Below are 5,114 nucleotides of genomic sequence, written 5' to 3'. Positions count from 1 at the left end.
AAAAACCAACATAAAAATTAAAAAAAAAAACCCTATTAAAAAAAATTTGGCCTAACTGCCTATCAAGAAAAGGAAAGAATCCAGAAATGGGGGACTAACCTAAGGCAACAATATTAATACTTTACTTAAACTGCCTATCAAAAAACGGAAAGAATCCAGAAATGGAGGGCTAACCTTAGGCCATATGACAGTTTACAGATGGAGTGCAAAGTCCTTTGGCTTACCTTCTCGTTGGTGCACTTCGTTAAATAGGTTAGACAAGTAAATAATGTCTAATTTATGAACAGAATAGCCAAGGCAATATTTTTATTAGTTTTGTTTTATATGGGTAATTGAGAACAATGCCAAGTAAGTAATAATAAAGTACTGATGCCGCTTTGATGACGAATTACCAATATATACTCGGCGATATTTTTTTGCAACCTCCCCCCTCCCTAGCCCGGGGGAGGGGTTTACAAAAAAATATCGCCGACTATATTTTGGCAACACCCACAAAAAATCCTGCATCCGCCCCTGGGAAAAAAACCAATAAGTTCATTTGAAAGATTCAATATTTTTGAAAATATTTTAAAGTTCAAATACAAGAAAATGCAAGGTAACTTCTAATGTTCACTCTTTGAAAATAAAAATATTCTAATTTTTATTATTGCTGAAGAGAGATGCGTGGGTGGGTAAAAATTTAAGTGAAAATAATAATAGTTGTATTAATAATAGTAAAAATTATGGTATTGTGGCAGAGCTTTTTAAACAAGAAAATCCAAGTTTAATACCCAACATGTCCCTTAAAGTACCATACTCGAATCATATCTAACCAGAACAGCCTTGTTTGTCAGGGTTGGTGTTTAAGTATTCAGTTAAAAGCTAAAAGTTATATACTTTATATATATATATATATATATATATATATATATATATATATATATATATATATATTTTATATATATATATATATATATATATATATATATATATATATATATATATATATATATAAACTATAAAATATAGAAATATTCTATAGTTTAAATATATATATGTATATATATATATATATATGTATACATATATGTATATATATATATGTGTATATATATATATGTATATATATATATATATATGTATATATATATATATATGTATATATATATATACATATATATATATTTATATATATATATATATATATATATATATATATATATATATATATATATATATATATATATATATGTATATATATATGAATATGTATATGTATATATTAGGGTGTCCCATAAAACATCATTTTTTGAAAAAATCTGCTCCCACCCCCTAAATGTGTTCTATCTAATGCAAAAACACTAAGTTTAAAATTCTTTTAAATAAAAAATATTTTAAGGGGTCCCTCAAAACCCTCAAATATTTAATGGCCCCTAATATTTAAAAAAAAGTTTTTTAAAAATATGTCAACCTGGTACTCAAATGAAGCAAAATTATATAAAAATTTCAAGAATAATATTTATTTTGAAAAAATATTAACTTATCAAAATTTTTATAAAAAACATAAAAAATGCATTTTTTTTTCATTTATTGTTAAAAAACGTAATTTTTTATGTAATAAAACCAAAAAAATTTTTCGAAATGAATATTATTCTTGAAATTTTTATATAATTTCGCTTTATTTGAGTACCAGGTTAACATATTTTTTGGAAAACTTTTTTTTGAAAATATTAGAGATTAAATATTCAAGGGTCTTGAGGGAACCCCTTAAATTATCTTTTATTAAAAAAATTTTTAAACCTAGTGTTTTTGTATTAGATAGAACACATTTAGGGGATGGGAGCAGATTATTTTTAAAAATGTTGTTTTTTGGGATACCCAAGTATATATTAGAACTTATAAAACTTGTAGAAAAAGGTTACTTATGTGCTCACAATATATATTTAAACACAGTATTTAAATTTGGTTAGATATTTAATCATGCTTTTAATTTATTTTATTATTTTTTAAGGTCACTCAAATGAGAGATATGGGAAATGCAACTCCACGGATAACAGTTAAAAATGTTGTAAAAATGATTTCATGGTATACACGCATTATTTAATAAGGATAGAAGAGAAGGAAAAATAAAATAAAAGGTGAGCATTGAATGCAAGTTTTTAGCTATTGCATCTTATATTAGACTGAAGCTTTTCTGTTAGCAGTAAATAGCAGAAAGTGAAACAGATTTTTTCCTATACATTGTTTGCAAATATATATGCGGTCGTTTTTCACTTTAATTTACCTTTTTTATGTATGACCTTCCAAAAACGATAACAAGTATTTTAGTATAAACTTTTATCATGGATGTCTTTTAGTTTGTTGACTATTTAGTAATTAAATTCAAAAGCAAAGTTTCTTTATTTTGCTTTTGAATAAAATTGTTTATTTTTGATTTTCTAAAACATGCCCCATGATTGACATAAAATTTTGTAATAAATATTATTTCCTTAGAATCTATTGTTGGTGACAAAATGGGTTATGATGCAAGCAACATCGAGGATGCCATTGGCGCCATATTAAAACGAGCCAAAAAATAATGTTTTTGTTAGATTGTATTTATATATTAATATTGTCAAAGATATTATTCTTTTTGTTTTTTTGTAATGATTTGTGTCAATAACCTTATTATTATCTTAATGAGGGTTTCCACACGTGTTGAATTCCTAAATACGTCTATGTTGAATTTTGGCACTGTGGGAAAAAATGACTTCATTTCCTATATCAAGACTCCATTTTTTATAGTTGTTAGAAATGGAGTCGGTATAAAAATGAGTTAAATAAAATTAAGCGTTGAATGAACGGACAAAATTTGGACGTTCTACGGACGTCCAATAGCGTCTATTGTGGACCTTCAACCGGACTGTTTTGGACGTTCTTGGACGTACTTTAGAGGTCCGAAGTGGACGGACTTTTCATTTGGTACGTCCAACGGAAGTCCGTGTGCCCATTGGGCTGTGACAAGGTGTATGTTACAAAAATTTTATTTAATAACTTTTTATTTGATATTGTATCAATGAGTTGCTGTTTTTGGAAAACCAGTGATATAAATTCTCTTTCAAAAAGTGTTTTAGATGTTATGACTACTTGTAATACAAGTTGTATGTTTGATGGTCCTAAATTTCTTTTGGAAATGTTGTGAAAACCTGTAAACAAATAAAGTCCTAATTTTTATGTGATCAAATTTGTTTTATGAAAAACCTTGGTTAGCTGCAGATGGAATTCTTTTTTTGGAATGACTTTGGTCCACGTTATCAAAAACATAAGAAATAATGGACTCAAAAAGCAAAAGTTTTTATTCTAATACTTACAATGCTCTTCCTAATCACCCTGAAACTTCTAACATTTTAAACGTTGGCAAGACTGTTGATTTTATTAAACTTGGTGTCACATAATAGAAAACTTTAAATGTAAAAAGTGTGGGCATATATTTCTGGTTCAATAATGATCAACAAATTTCCTCAGAGATCTAGATGGTAAAAAAAGAAGGTTTATTTTGGATTTCGGCGATACAGCATAATGCATGAAAAAAATTAGTAAATAGGCATAAAATATCAACACATGTCACAAGGCATTTCACAAATTATACACGTGAAAAAAATAGTCTAGCTGAATAAAACGGTAGAGAAATGCTTTTGTTACTCACTTATTATGTTTAGAAAATTTGTTAAAGAATTACTTGAAACAGAATTTTGAAATGAAAGAAAATTCTCTGTTGACATAATTTTTAAGGTGTTCTTAGAAAATAAAGATATCTCTTGTTTACATAAATATGTATTTTGAAATTATGATTTGCTTAACGAATATGAAATTTTTACCAGTATAGTGTTTTATTTTTTAAACTTTGGTCAAAAAAATATCCAAAATCATTTGAAATAGGTGAATTAAAAAGTTATTTTGACAATACTGTTCAACGCCTTCTTGTTCTTCAACTTGATTAAAGATAAAGTTCGTTTGACTTCCATATTCAATACTTTTTTGCTTTACTACGTTACTTTATTGAAGGTGAGTGTTATCATTACAATAAACTTTCCAATATTTTTTATCAAAAACTACTGAAAACTTTCTACACTAAAATCAAACAAAGAACTGTGTTGTTTTAAACAAAGAACTTCGTGTTAAGTTTGTCTTGTTAAGTTGATATTTATTCATTGACACTTTTGTTTTTATTATTTGTGTGGGTACCCTTCCATATCAACGAATTTTAATTCATATATGTGATCAACATATAATATCAATGAATTTTAATTTTAGTCGGCAAGTTTAGCTTATTTAGACCAGCGAATCGGCATATGTAGACCATATATTATAAAAAATTTTTAGTACTGTCGGCAAATGTGAAAAGTGAGGCCCCTTTTTTTTTTCTTCAGACAAAAAAAATACTTATGGTATTTTTGTTACAGGCAATAAAAATCCTGGATCCGTCCCTGAGTAGCCAATTACTAAAATACAAAAATAATATACAAAAAACTTGGAACATTATAAAAAAAGGTTATAGGTAAAAAAAGTGGGGTTCCTCAGGGATCTACATTAGGACTACCCCTATTTCTCATTAATAATTTAAGCAAAGCTTGTAGTGAACCAGATACTATTTTATTTGCAGATGACGCAAATCTATTTTATGCACATAATGATATAAATATTCTGTTTAACTCGGTAAACAAAGATCTATTAAATATTACTGAATGGTTTAATGCTAACAAATTATCGCTAAATGTAACTAAAACAAACTATACTTTTTTTAATTGATTTCATGACCGAGATAAAATTCCTTTAAAACTTCCAAAACTTTGTATTGCCAATCAGGACATAAAAAGAGAAACCAATTTAAAATTTTGCGGCGTGCTTCTTTCTTGATAAAAATGTGACGTGGAGAGACCACATACTCTCGAAATAAGATCTCGAAAATAAAATCTCAAGGAACATAGGCCTGCATTGCTGAGCAAAGCATTTTTTTAAATCCAACTTGCTTAAAGCTTTTATATTTCTCGATCATTCATTGCCATCTTAATTACGCAAACATTGCTTGGTGCAGTACAAATTAAAAAAAACTAAAAAAAACTATTTAATAAACAAAAAAATGCAATCTGAATCAT

At 27.0% G+C, this 5,114-nt stretch overlaps 1 long non-coding RNA gene across 1 annotated transcript; it reads left to right on the top strand.

The window, feature by feature from the left end:
• Window positions 1-1,803: 1,803 nt before the first annotated feature.
• LOC136077739 (uncharacterized) lies at window positions 1,804-2,621 on the top strand. Its single transcript, XR_010637239.1, has 2 exons — window positions 1,804-2,117; window positions 2,473-2,621. It is a non-coding gene; the product is annotated as an uncharacterized LOC136077739 (long non-coding RNA).
• The last annotated feature ends 2,493 nt before the right edge of the window (window positions 2,622-5,114 follow it).

The sequence above is a fragment of the Hydra vulgaris genome, chromosome 03, assembly GCF_038396675.1.
Source record: "Hydra vulgaris chromosome 03, alternate assembly HydraT2T_AEP".
NCBI classification, from domain to species: Eukaryota; Metazoa; Cnidaria; class Hydrozoa; order Anthoathecata; family Hydridae; genus Hydra; species Hydra vulgaris.
The sequence above is the reverse complement of the archived record's forward strand: the minus strand, read 5'-3'. Positions and strand labels throughout refer to the sequence as shown.